The sequence below is a fragment of the Mus musculus genome, chromosome 16 (genome assembly GCF_000001635.26).
Source record: "Mus musculus strain C57BL/6J chromosome 16, GRCm38.p6 C57BL/6J".
Lineage (NCBI taxonomy): Eukaryota > Metazoa > Chordata > Mammalia > Rodentia > Muridae > Mus > Mus musculus.
The window spans coordinates 22,653,161-22,667,829 of record NC_000082.6 but is presented as its reverse complement, the minus strand read 5'-3'; the positions used below and the strand labels follow the sequence as shown (position 1 = coordinate 22,667,829).

Here is a 14,669-nt window from a genome sequence, read left to right as displayed (position 1 = left end):
TTTCTAAGAAGTCACTACAAAACCACAGCAGGAAAGAGTCACAGGTTTGAGGTTGATGGGGAAGAACATCACGCAAACGACGGTGGGGAATGTCAGGGAAAGCACGAAAATAAATAAATGCTAAGCAAAGACAACAAAGTGAAAATGGAAGCGTGATAGCTGATACACAAAGGAATCCCTGAAGTGGTCAACAACAGGAGAGAGAAAGAGACTGGGGGCTCTAAGTGGACTCAGCAGGGCAGAAGGACTGCAGCTTAGAGCTTAAACCACAGGAGACAATGCTGGCTGGGCAAACTTGGCAGAGCTAGGTGGGCTCCTCGTCTTTCATTCTTTTATCTTTAGAGTAGTTATGTGAGTGCTTCCCTTGCAGGGCCAGGGTGAGACGTGACTCCATAAGGTGATTGGCACAGCGAAGGTGGTGGACAGCTTTACTAGTGGTTACTCAGGCTTCAACTGGCAAGCCCAGGGTATCCTCGCACCCATGAGCCTGCTCTGTCTCCACAGCTCAGAAAGGACAATGACTACCCACCATCCTCTGCACAGACCCCCACCCACCCAAGGTGCTCTGTGGAACCCCTCTTAGTTTGTGGGAAAAGTAGATTTTTGATATCCTACTTGTATGAAGAGACTTAAAATGGAAGGAGCCAGGCCTTGATACCTGGAGACACAGCATCCTCCTGTCACTGCACCCCACAAGGTGACCTTAGGCACATCGCCTGACTCAGCTGAGGTTCCTGCCTTTTCCTTACAGGGTGATGGAGAGAATGAAATGATGCACCATCCCTCAAGACAGAGCCGGACCCACGATAGACACAGAATACCTGTCTTTTCTTTTTCTTTTTCTTTTTTCATTTTTCCTTTGTAATAGTGTTGAGATTCCAAAAAGGATTAGAGATTCAGTAGAAAATGCATCTTGCTAAACGGCATCCATCACTCTGTTACACGACTGTGAAATTTAATTGTCAGCAGCAGATGGAAGCAGTAAATGCAGCATTCAGAATCCAACACTGAAAGCTGAGCGTGTCCGTAGATTGGGGGCCATCAACTGAGGGGCTCGTCTGCATCTCTGTCCACTGTTCCTAAAGCAAGAAGACACTGCCTGCCACTTCTAGGTTAAAAGGTCATGGAGTGGAAGTTAAATTGTATGTTAATTCTAATAAGCCAATATGGAGATAAGAGGTAAACCTAAAGCACGTAGAGATGCACTTCAGGCTTTGCTTCTGAACCCAAGGAAGAGACAAGTTCACTGTGCACTAACACCAGTATGTCTGGGGGAAACATTTGAGAGGCTGTGCATATGCGTGTGCACGTGCATGCATGTGTGTCTCTGTGAGTGTGTGTGTGTTTGCACATGTGTGCATGCATGCAGCCAAGCACACACGTGCTCTCTATACCATTGGGGGAACCATAATCCGAAATCAGCTCCCTGAAGTTCTCACCCCTAACACCTCAGAAGAGCTTCTTCAAAAGACTCAGTGAAGGACAAGGCCCATCGAGAGTCCCTAAGAGTGTCTACCTAGGAGCTCATAGGAGGTTCTCAGAACAGAAGAGCAAGCCGGTTATCCACCAGTTAGAACCAGAAGCTAGGCAATACCTTCAGCTCAGTGTGAGATTCTAGCACTGCCTGAATGGTAGAGCAGGTATGTTTTGCTAGCGAGTACTTAATAACCAGCCTAGAAATGGGTGGCCTAAGCCACAGCATTTGCTGGTGGATACAGCTGGTCTGGGAGCTATCAAGAGATATCGCTGGATCGGGCAGAGATGAACACCATGACTTCTAGCATGCCACTTGGAAGAGTCCTGGGACCTGACCATCTGCAGCTGTCAGTGGGTCATGCTGTGACATGAAAAGGCAGTGGAGGGGCCTGACTAAAGTAATCACACCAATAACATTTGCAAAATACGTGTTTATTGAATGGATCTCGGAATGAATAAGCGATGTTCCCAGACAGGGGAGGAGGAGAACAGAGGGTAGCATCAGGTCTCTACAGAAAGATCTCAGAATGAAGAGGTATGCTTGCTTCTTGGGATTACAGTGGATAAAACCTGAACCAACAGAAGGGCACGGCATGGGAGCAAGCTTAGGTTCTGTCTGCAAAACATAATGTCTATGGGCAGACAGGAAGTAGAATGCCCTCTGCCTCCCACCTTTCTATTAGCGACTTACATCTATTCCCCTGGCTTCCTGTCTTACATCTATTCCCCTGGCTTCTAGTTCTGCCCACACTCCAGCCTGGGAAATGAGCAGGTGGCAATTGCTACATATACTAAAGGAATATCTGGCTGCTTTGCATCCTTAGCCCAGCAGAGGTTGAGTTCATTCAAAGCAAAAGAAGGTATCAGCCTGTGAAATGGATGTGTGGAGGCTAGGCCAGGGTGCCGAGATTCCTCTCTTGTGCTTCCTCTCTTCATTTTAGATTGTATGCTGCAGCACCCCTCTTACCACCACATTCCTGTGGGCTCCTCTGGGACACATCGGTCTGACTTTGCAGTGGTGAACCCCTGGCACAGGATTCTGCTCAAGACCCGCGTGTTACATAAACACACTTGGAAATGAGAAAGTCTACTCCCTACATCTTTGAGTTCAGTACCTGAAGCTGTCTAAACTCTTGGAAACACCTAGAAACAACTTGCAGACAAGCAATCCATGAAACTAGCCAGCCATCTGTGAGAAGGCAGTTTGGAGAGGTGCAGAGTCCCTGGTCCACATCCTTCTAGGGCCAATTGTAAAAATCTTTTTTTTTTTTTTCTCAGAGACAATTTGCTACAAAAGCTTTGAAACACAGACAGTTCCCTACTTAGGAACATGTTGTGTTCTGGAAGTCTATTTATGAAATAGTTGTTTGAAACTCAGATACACTTCCTCGTAAACCATGATCAGAAGGGTGGCTGACAGCATAGCTCCAACCTGAGAATCGTCAGAGGACAGCAGAAGGAAGCTAGCAAGCTGTGCTTTTCCTTAAACGTCACAACACAGATGTACCAAGTGTGTCAGATTCCACAGTAGCCTCTGGTCAAGGGACAATACTGGAAGCAGTTAAACTGGTGTTCTGGATTTAGGGTAGAGGAGACCACACTCCCACCACCTGGGATAATGCTGCCTCTCTGAGGCAAGCAACCACCTACCCTTTTCCAGAGAGTTAGGTGAAGAGTACAGACCAGAGATGGAAGAGACTCTGCCATTCATTTAACAGCCAAGCTGCCTGGGGTGCTGGCGATTAGACTAGACAGGGCTTTGTAGAGTTGAAAAATGGCCTCTTCCCTGAGTCTTCTCTCTGTCACACTTTTCTTCCAGTATTTACTCTAGGTCCCTGCTCAGAAGAGTGGCATTACTGTAGTGATGTATTTGGAGAAAGACAGAGAAAAAGAATAAATAGTCACTTAGTTTTATTAGAATCTAGCTCTACACCTATAAAATCACAAGATAAAAGTGTAAAGATGCAGCCAGGCCATTATAAGCCAATTTCCTACAATACAGCCAAAGTTGTTCATAAATTCTGTGGAAGGAAAGTCAGAGTTGGAGGAACCTTTAGAGGAAGTGAGGGATCCCCCCTCCCCCCATCTGACTGGCTTCTACTGGTTAGGACATCCCAAGCCACCATCGCCCGCAAAGCAAAGTCCTGAGACAGTTGTGCACGAGACCACAAATGTTTGGCATGCAGTAGAAGCCCAGTGGCAGATGTTCTTTTTTCCCTACCAGGTTTAGAAAGGTAATGCCAGTGTTCTGTGTTGACATTCTCGACACTCTACTGTGTGCTGCACTGGGAGTGTGATAGGAAAGTACTTAAGGTACAGTCTAGGGAGGAGCGCCATGGCTGGCTGTCCCTCCAATGGGACAGGGCAGCAGACATGAGGTACTCCTGGGCAAACCAAAGTGCAAGGCAGCCTGTAAGCCCTGGAACGGACCGTGATCAGTGAGGGCATTGTGGGGAGGATGACTGCCTCCCGCTGGGTTGATTTAGGCACTCTCACCTTAGAGAGAGCTTAGGAGAATGAGGAGGAGGAGGGAGAGGAGGGGGTAGGCGGGAGAGAACAAGTCTTCAATTCCAGTCACCAGCATCCTCTGAGTAGAAGACAGAACAGGTAGGTGAAATGTGTTTAGAAGATGAAGCTACAGCCTGAGTGGACGGATAAGTTAAGACTATTTCACGAATGACCATGAATGCCTTTCAGGGAAAGCTGGCTTTATTGTAAAGCAGCGACCACGGCAACATCATTCACCAGGCTACTACACGGCTCACACTGTGTTAGACTGCTCAGTCGCTTTTCTTCTACCCCTATGCCTATCTATGCCCAAGTGGGCTGACAGCTATTTCAGGACAAGGCATCCAACACTCTGAGGACTTTTGGACACATGGAGGACTTTCAGATGTAACTGTCCCGGTTGGTTTTGTCAACTTGACACAGGCTATGGTTTATCTAGGAGGCAATTGAGAAAATGCCTCCAGGAGAGTGCAGAAGGCAAGTTCATAGGGGCATTCCCTTGATTAATGATTGATGTGGGAGGGCCCAGTTCACTGGGAGTGTCGCTGCCCCCTGGACAGGAAGACCTGCTTTGTATAAAACAGAAGGCATGCTGTGGAGAGCAAGCTGGTAAGCAAAATTCCCCATGGCTACTGCATCAGCTCCTGCCTTCAGGTTCCCATCTTGTGTCCCTACCCTGGCTGCCCTCAGTGATGGAGTGTGGCCTGAGACCTACAGCTGAAATGAGCCATTTCCTCCCCACATTGTTTTTGGTCATGTTGTTTGTCAAAGCAATAGAAATCCTAACTAGCACGGCAGTTGTGGCAGGAGCAAGTGGAAGAATGGATGGGAGGCGTGGACACCAAGGGCCCCCTTGATTCCTTGCTTTCTGTGACATTTTTTTGTCCCTTCCCCCAAATCAGTTAACAAGAAATAAAGAAGTATTTAGCTGGTAATTCTAAAGAGCATACCAATCCTCTTGAAAGCTCTGTGGTGAGGCAGGCTTTGGGGTTTAAGGCCATTTCTGGAATTAGGACTTGTTCCTCCCCTGAGGAGCTTCCTGGCAATCTACATGAACACACACCTCCCTCCCCAGCCCACCTCCTCCCCAAAGATTCACTGAGGAATTCCACTGCAGCAGCTCCTGATCAGGTGGTGAAGAAGGCAGACCCAGAGTCATGCAGTGAACCAAAATTAGCCTCTTTACCAGCCCACGAAAGCAGGATGATTAGAGTTCATTGCTCAAAATATTCAGGAAGGTGAAAGCTCTCTCTTCCCTTTTCGCATGCTCCCCTCACACCTCCCTTCCCTTCTTGGCACCATCCATCTTCCTGCAGACAATAAACACAATGGGATCTCAGGTGGGTAGGTGTCTCCATCACCTTTCCCAAGACAGCCACTGTGGGCAGCTTCAGGGCCATGGCAGAGTTAGTTCCAGGCATGGGAAGAGTTTTGCAGTCAGTCCAGAACTTGGGCCAGCACCTTTATTAACTTTTCATGTTAAAAATATTGCTATTCTAAATTTTTTTTAAGTTACTATTGTTAAGAGCACAGAGACAGAGTTCCTGGCCTGAGTTGCATTGATGTTCCTTAGGAAGCAGACAAAAGAGTGAATATTCTAACAGTTCAGCATTTTTCTTCCTTCTAGGCTGTTAGGGGAAGAAACCATCTTCCATCTTCAATCACGTCTTTACACAGCACTTCCAAAACTGACAAAGGAGAAAGCGTGGTGGCAGACACCTGTAGTCCTAGCAATTGGAAGCTAGAGAGCTGGGTATTAGAGCCCAGCCTGGGCTACAAGCAAGACCCTGCCTGAATAATAACAAAATAAAGCTGATGGAAGCCTGCATCATTTTAGAGAATTTGGGTTCAGATGCCCTGACCTGCATCTTTCAGCTCTATTGAATCTATTTCTTACTCTTGAGACCTTGACTTCTTTTTATGCTTTTTTTTCCCTCAAAGTTTATTCATGCTATTATGAGAGTTTTTCCAGGTTGCCACGTTAGAGGGTCCCTCCCAAGCTGTCAGCAGTGTTTAGAAACCACCCAGTGACCATATTTAACATAATACAAGAGCCAGGAATGGTGGTAGAGACCATTTCCAACCTCTTTCTTTACTTTACCCATAAAACAAAACCCTGAAGCCCACGGAGAGGGTGATGTGCCTACATGCTCAAGGATGGATCTGTGAGTCCCACTCACAACAAAACTGCAATTGTACTATCTCCATCCCAGAAGCTCACAGACTGGAGGCAGCCTTGCCTTCACCAAAGTCAAGGTTAAACAAGGTTAGGACTAGATGAGGCCAGCTCCTGCCCTGTCGTCTTTTGAGAAAACAGAAAGATCCTGTTGATTGTGAAGTTCAAAGCGAGCTGTGTGACCAAGGTGAAGTCTAGCAAGGTAACCCAAGATCCCCAAACCCAGGTCTTCACATCCCCAAACCACTGAGTTGCCTTGTGCTTAGTAGCCCTGTTCTTAGTAGACTCAGAGAGCCAACTGTCAGCCAGCTTGTCACTGACAGTTGGACTTAAAAATTTCCAGACACAGGTGGCTGACTCAGCCCTCGCTTTGCTGTGGAGATGGTGATCAGGCAACAGCTGTTGGCTCGGATGATGTGTTCCCAGAGCAACATGGTGAGCGTGAGCTGCCAGCATTGGAGGCTCAGGAAATGCAGTGTGTTGAGCCAGTTAAACACCCGAAACTGCCCTGTCTCTCAGAAATAAGGGTGACTCATCAGAGTGCTCTGTGACGAGGAGAGCCACCAGGGAAGCCACTGGGCCTGGAAATTTGCACAAAAAGGCCCCAGATTCCTAAACCCACTCCAGTCCCACTCACAGCTTCCTCCCTAACTGAAAATGAATACAGGTGCCATTCCTAAACTCTGCCCTCCTCCTTCAAGAAGCCCAGAGTGATGCTTTCTCTCTCACAGTGAGGGCCTGCTCACTACAGTGTGACATTTGATTCTCTATTTTGTTCCTTGCTTCTTAACCATTTCTATTGTTTGTTTATAGCTGACACAGATTGAAAACGCTCTAAAGAGAGATGCCACCTTCCTCCTCTGTATTTACAGTGTTTCTTAGAGTGTCACCTAGGAATAGGGATGCTCACAGACTCCTCCAGTTCACCTCCCATCTGCATGTGCAGCAGGTGTTCCAAAAATCCTTACCAGTTGGACTATGGCTTCATCATGGGCAAACTGCTTAGCAGTCAGTCAGGCCTGTGTGCCAATTGGAGAGAGGGTACCCTCCCTTCCAGGCAGACAGGGCTGGTGGCCAGGCAAGAGGAACATGGGTTGGGTATCATCCCCTGGGTTGAAGATGCTGTAGAGTGAGGTACCTGTGCCACCCGGGCAGTGGCTCCTTGCAAGATATCATTCTTCCCATGCCACTCCAATGGGGGACACCTCCTGCCTCAGGAAAGCTGGTCTCAGACACTTCCCAGCTTGCTCATTAGTACCCTCTTATCTGAAGGGAAAAAAAGAATAATCCCAGCACTCGGGAGGCAGAGGCAGGAGGATTTCTGAGTTCGAGACCAGCCTGGTCTACACAGTGAGTTCCAGGACAGCCAGGGCTATACAGACAAACCCTGTCTCAAAAAAAATAAAAATAAAAATAAAAATAAAAATAAAAATAAAAATAAAAATAAAAAACAAACAAAACAAAAAGGAACACACACACATGCACAAGTGCACACACACATATACACACATGCACAAGTGCACACACACATGCCCACACATGCACAAGTACACACACACAAGTGCACACACACATACACACATGCGCAAGTGCACACACACATACATATACACACATGCACAAATACACACACACAAGTGCACACACACATGCACACACATGCACAAGTGCACACACACATACATATACACACATGCACAAGTACACACACAAGTGCACACACACATGCACACACATACACAAGTGCACACACACATACATATACACACATGCACAAGTACACACACACAAGTGCACACACACATGCACACACACATACACACATACATGCGCAAGTGCATATACACACACACCATGCACATGCACACACCAAAAAAGAAAAAAGCTCACCTCACCTCACTGTGTGTCCACTCCAAGCAGGGAATTTAGGGTATTGAAGGCTATTTCCCAGCCCTCTCCTCTCCTCCTTGTATAAAGTGCCCATTTTCTCCTGGTCTTTGAGGCACACATCTACTAATCTTTCAGATCCCGTGCCCAGCCTGCCCCATCCACATTTTGTTTTATCAGACTAGCTGTTCGTTTTGCTGCTCCTATCTCTCATGCCTTCCATACTGCTCTGACCTTCATTATGACACTTTTCCTGCATGTCACTAGAGTGGAACTCAAGCAGCCACTTCTTAGCCTCTGTCAGCAAGGCTTCTTGTACTGTAAGTACCCTGTATCTGCTTAGATGTTTAACTCAGCACCACCATTGAATCCCCCAAAGGAATCTATTCACAAACCCTCTTGTGAACACTTTTGACTTCATAAACATATTTTATAGGAACAAGCACCTATTTACCAATCTTTATAAGCATTTCTGTTCTCCAAATTCTTGCTTGGCACCCTTTGCAGAGTTTCTTATTATTATATAATAACTTCCCTAGCATGCCAAGTTGGATCGCTACACTCTACTTCTGCCTGCCTTCCCCATTTATGCTATCAAGCTTATTATTTCCTTATTGTCAAAGACAGAAAGCTCCATGTTGTCCCAACTCTTGCCTGCAGCCATGCCTTCCCTATCCAGGCTCTCCTTCAAGTTAGCCTTCTCTAGAATGAGTCCGGACTAGGGAGAGACAAATGGTTTTCTGTGACACATGTGCAACTGTGGTTGCCTCCTCAGGGATGCAATTCAGAAGAGAAGAACTGCATCTTCCACAGTCACTCAGCCCAGCACAGCAAAGACATATACAGTAAGATTACAGCTCAATGGAGATGGTGTATACAGTAAGCCTATGCCCAGTGAAGATGTATACAGTAGGCCCATGCTTGGTGAACATATATACATTAAGCCTATGCTCAAGGAAGATGTATACAGTAGGCCTGTGTTCTGTGAGTATGTGTACAGTAAGCCTGTGCTTGGGCCTGCCTTTTTAAAAGACAAGACACTAACATTTCTAAGCCCTTTCTGTCTTTCCATTCCTCTTTTCTCCCAGGTGAGGTCCATGACGGGAGTCAGTGCGAAGTGCCTGAAAAGATAGCAGGAACTTTAATAAATATTCTCGGAATGAGTAAGTCAGTACCTGACATGGAAACAAGAAGATGAAGGACAAACTCACACACGTGTTACAGAACACCCTCACACCAAGTGTGTCAGCCTGGCTGAGGGCAGCTCTGAGAAGCTACCCAGGGGCCCTGGATCAAAGAATGGATTGTGGATGAAGTGTGAGCACAGGGTATCATCCATCCATCCATTGGCTTTGCCCTTATCATCATGCGGAAGGAAGTGTAAGAGCTCTCAGGACTTCTGTTCTGTCTTGGTTCCATCACCCCCTGCTAGTGGCCAGGGATGAGTTAACCACTGGGTCTTTCAGTGCTTTTCAACAGTCACGTCTGCAGCTTCCTCCCCAGATGCCTAGACACACAGTCCCCTGCTCCTCTGCGTTCCGAAAAAAAAGCTTTTCTTGGCTGCAGTTCCACACAGGGACCTCCACTGCCCACTGGCAGAAGAGAATTCTTGGCTGTGGAAACGGGTGAACTCCACATATTTTACAGATGAGAGTAAACTCCTGGTGACTCTAAATGTGGTGTGAAACTGACAAAAGTCATTCTGTTGAAATAACATCGCCGCTGCTGCCACCCTACGCAGACACCCGCGTCATGGAAAGAAAAGGTCCCACAGGTCCCCGTGCCTCTGCCACTGCAGCCTCTTGGGCCTTATCCTCAATCCCACGTCATTTTCTCTAATTTTCTACTTTTCCTTTTTTTTTTCTAGTTCTCTTTTTTCTTGTGCATGTATATTTTGTTTGTTTTAGAAGTGTTTTATTTGTCCTGTAGGAAGACTACCCAATGTCATGCAAAGACAAAGGAGAAAAATCATAATCTTTAGTCCTGAGACCTTACCCATCCATCAGAGCCCCTTTCTGCTTAGCTAGATTGATCCCGACCATGTATGCCTGCAGAGGAGAAATAATCACCAATCTGCTGCCACTGGGTCAAGATTGTCAGAAATGTCCTTCTGGACGGGATCGATGACAATGGACATCAGAGACAGCGAGTTCCTAGAAAACAGAGAACTTGTTGATTTATTTTTATGTTAATATATTTTTCTTTGCTTTGGTTGGAATATTTAGGCAGCTCAGACCCCTAGGTTTCTAGGTTAAGGAACGTAAACAGCCAGAGGACATTGTATTTTTCAAGTAATGTCCTCTACCTTGATGTCAGCTGGTTTCTCACAGCCACCAACCAGCACTCTGACCAAAGCCCTGCCAGCCAGGAGTGCCCTGATCATGTACAGAGGTTCCCACCCAACGCATCCGTGGGTGTGCGAGTGTGCGCGCAGCACGTGTTTATGTGTGTGCACCAGTGTGTTTGTGGGGTGCGCGTGTGTCTGCGCGCGCGGGTGTGTGGCGGGGGCGGGCACTGCGCCCGGGGGGCAGGGCTCCGCAGCGAGAGTGGCAGCTGGACTTGCGATGCTGCGAGGGACAGGGTGCAGAGCCGCAGTGCCGTAGCGGGTAGCAGAGGCAGCCTTCCCTTCCAGCAGCGAAGGCGGAAGACCCCGGGGCGCCAACCCTGGTGGCTGCCTGATGTCTCCGCCCCAGAGAGGGCTGCACCGGGAGATCGCCCGGGCGCCCGCTTCGGTCCCCTTCTGTCTCTCGGTTCCTCTTTCCTCCCAAGTAAGGGAATAAGCGGCTAGGAGGGAGCGCCCCCGGCAAGCGCGCAACCAAGTGTTGCATGGTGAGGTAAGACCGCGACCGCGAACCAGGGATCACCAGTTTGGGGGGACCCGGCAGCAACTTGGAGAGCCAGGGCAAAGCAAGAGTGGGTCCCGCGATAGGGAAAGGAACTGCAGACGAGGCCCCTGCGCTCATCTTGACCGCGCCACCTGCCACAAACCCTGGCCAGAGGGGATGCGCCAGTGGACTGGGCAGGGTGGGGCCCCCTCCCTATGTGGTCGGTGCAGAAGCGAAGGTGTGCAGAGGACAAGCGGCCTTGCTTCGGGCAATTTGCTGAAGCAACTGGTCAAATGCCATCCTTTCTTACGTTGACTCCAGGGTATCCAGAGCGCGGCACAGGGAACCCGAGGGCTGCGGGGAGCAGAGAATGTCTTTCTGCTGTCTGGCCGCCAGAGCCTCTGACAGTCTCGCAGGGTTCTGAGACTTTGGGACACTCCAAGTTCAAAGCCTCTAGGGTGGTGGGTTTAGAGAGAAGCTGAAGAGAATACAGACACCTTGGCAAATAAAAGGGGTAGCGTCGTGGGAATCTAATATCGGCCTGTTTCTTTTGGGTCACAAGACCTGTCTGTGTTGGTATCTCTATAAGGGAACCTCCAGAATTACCTGTGGGGCTGTGAGGCCGTGGGACATACACGAGAACTCCTCAAGACCCCCGCACACATATCTCCTGATGTCTCTTTCTTCAGAACTAGTGAACTAGAATTTGAGGAGGGGGCTGTGGAGCTCGTAAAAGCCCTACAGGTGATTCAGGGGCTCTGCCTCCATCCCTGCTGTGGACAGGGAAGAAAAGCACCATATGCAAGCAGTCCCGTTGTGCAATTCTGGGTAGCTAGGTAGCGGAGAGACCCCTCCCTCAGTCGCCGGGGGTGGGAGGAGGAGGGCACCAGGAGGGTCTGCTGAGGGGCCAGATGACATGTGACTGAACCACAGTGGCGTTCAAGAGTGCTGGGTGGACCTGCGGACTCACTTGTCCCGGCTGCTAGATTATCTGTCCGTGCCTCATTAGCATACGATGGCCTCCCTGTGGGGAGCAGGACCTAGGAGAACTGTTTGTCAAGCTTTCGGTTCGGGGCCTTAGGGGACACATCATAGATCTAGAGATGTACAATGACCACCTCCAAACATCATGAGGGACAGTAGTCTGCCCTTCTGGTCTGGAAGGGGACATCGACTTTGTTATCTTGGTGCCTGGGATTCAGTGTTCATAAAACGCAGCTTCAGGATCCACTTGCTGGAGTACAGGGTATCCCCACAGTCAACAAAGGACTGAAGGAGTGACATTGGCTCACGGGGCAAACATCAGAAAACAAATGTGTGTGAGAACACACACACACACACACACACACACAGAGAGAGAGAGAGAGAGAGAGAGAGAGAGAGAGAGAGAGAGAGAGAGAGAGACTGTTTACAACTATAACCTTCTCAGTCTATGGGTGTCCCCTAACATGGGAAGATGTTTCTTGCTTAAAGGGTTGTATTTGCCAGAAATTTTACTTTGAATATAAATTATACTCATTAAATAAAACAGCTGCAACTAAGCTAATTTCCTGTGGTGCTTCTGGTCTGATCTAAGCGCCTCCCCACCCCCATCCCTTTAACATGTAACTCCAGCCACCTAGGCATTACCGTTTCCGGGAAAGATCTGAAGGTGGTGTGTGTATGTGTCCCATGTTTCTGTGTGTATGTACATGCCCCGCGCCTGTGTGTGCATGTTCAATATCTGTGTGTATGTATCCCATACTTCTCTCTATGTGCATGCCTCCCGATTTGTATACATGTTGTGTGTGTGTACTCGCACAAGAGAGAGAGGGAGAAGGGGGGAGGGGAGATCCTCTATCACTTTCCACCTTATTTTTAGAGACAGGGTCTCACTAAACATGAAGCTGACTGATTCAGCCAGACTGGCTGGGCACGAAGCCTGGGAACCCTCCTATCTCTGCCTTCTCCGGGCTGAGCCACAGCTGCCTTGCCCTGCTTGGCACATTGTGTGAGGACTGGAACTCAGACCTGCCATGCCTAAGCCACAGATATTTGACTGATGAGCCACCTCCCCAGCTCCCATTCACTTGATGTTTTTATGTAGTCTCTTGTTCAGATCAACCAAAATTATGAGGGGAAAAAAAATAAACATCTGAGCAGCTTGGAATGTAGAGTCTCCTCCTGTGGAAGGTGGAAGAAACTCCTATGACCCCAGCTTCTCAGCTGCCCACCACACACCTCACCAACAAGCGTCAAGGACCCCCATCCCCCGCTCCACATATCCTGTCCCTCCTTGGGACCCAGCAGTTGTGAGACTTTGTGTCTGCCAAGGCTGGCCCCAGCTCCTCCCCTGGAAGGGAAAGGGGAAGTGCTGTTTCATTGTGGGTAACATTCTTTTTTTAAAAATATCATATTGTATTACAACATCATGATAGACTTCTAATATAATAGTAGTTCCTGCCCAGTGCAGAAAATTTGGGGAATTAAAAGTAAGAAAAAAAATTATATTGCCCAAGATTCCTACCACTCAGACCCCACATTTTTAATACATTGACATATTTCTCTTCTGTCTATTTTTATGCCTTGAAATCATACGCTCCATAGAGGGCTAGCATTTGTAGGTAACCTAATAAATGTACTTTGCGTGGTTTTAATCATTTTATCTTCATTATGTCATTTAGTCCTAGGAAGTCCCTCTGAGATAGGTGTTATTATTATCAACCCCGTTTTTCTAGGATGGCACAGGTGACTCGCTCCAGTGGCAGAGCCGCAGTGCCAGCCCAGGTTTGCTGACTCTGAGGAACCATCGCTGTTACCCTTCTCACCAGCATCATTTTGCAGCTGGGTATTACTGTACCATTAGCTATTTAAGTTGCGTGCTCTCTTCAGCCACCTCAAATAAGTTCGGGCAAAATCTACCATGCTCATTTCCAGTTCCTTCTTTCAGGTAGATACCCAGGAGAATCACCAAGCCAGAGGCATGACTAATTGGGGGTTCCTTATAGATACACAAGCAGCCCCTGTTCCTTAGAGGTACAAAAGAGCTACACTGACTTACACTTCCGTTTCCCGGGAGGCAGCTCTACCACGGGCTAAGTAGGTAACTTTCAGCTACTCAAGAATTGTTCACAATGTCACAGGACAAAGCCACAAGTGTGACCATCCCCAGCCTGGTGGGAGAAGCCACACCCTCAAATATGGAGGTGGAAACCATTTCATATAAGACTATAATTATTAATTGCTGTTGTTTTCTCAGACAAGGTCTCACTAATGTAGACTGGGCTAGCTTCAAATTCCCTGCAATCCTCCTGCCTCAGCCTCCCAAATGATGGGTTTACAGGCCTCTACATCCATGGTTAGCTTTAAAACTGTATCTATTTTTACACGAATGACTGTGGGCTATATAACTCTTTGGCTGGGTATCACGTATTAACTTGGAAGACATCAAACTATTGTATGAAATATATGAATGTATATAATATCCCACATCTTCACACAACAATTACAGTCATCTTTACCCTTATAAACATACATCACTATCACAGCCAGGCTCAATAGGCTCCTGTTAGTCTCTTATATTCATCATAGTCTGGCAAGACACATAGAGCTATTTGTTTATATCAAGTATCAGAATATCACAATAAAACCAACAGTACTTACAAGTAATAAAGCTTGTCTAATCAAACAACAGCAACACAGCCCAGAAAAAAAAAAAAGTCCCATGAAAATAACTCCAGATAAGACAGTTTTTAGGTAATGGACTGGTGCGATGCTCCTCAGAAAAGCACTTGCCATGCCTGTGCAAAAAATGGAGA

The 14,669-nt window shown here is 47.6% G+C and overlaps 1 protein-coding gene across 7 annotated transcripts in view; it reads left to right on the top strand.

Moving 5' to 3' along the window:
* Positions 1 to 10,527: 10,527 nt before the first annotated feature.
* Dgkg (diacylglycerol kinase, gamma) overlaps positions 10,528 to 14,669 on the top strand; it is a 190,735-nt gene continuing 186,593 nt past the window's right edge. For 2 of the 7 annotated variants that reach the window (XM_017316851.2, XM_017316852.2), the window contains exon 1: positions 10,528 to 10,881. The gene's annotated coding sequence lies outside the window, so the exon portion shown is untranslated. The remainder of the gene's footprint in view (positions 10,882 to 14,669) is intronic. The other 5 variants (XM_017316850.2, XM_030248917.1, NM_001346673.1 and 2 more) reach the window with 3 other exon arrangements.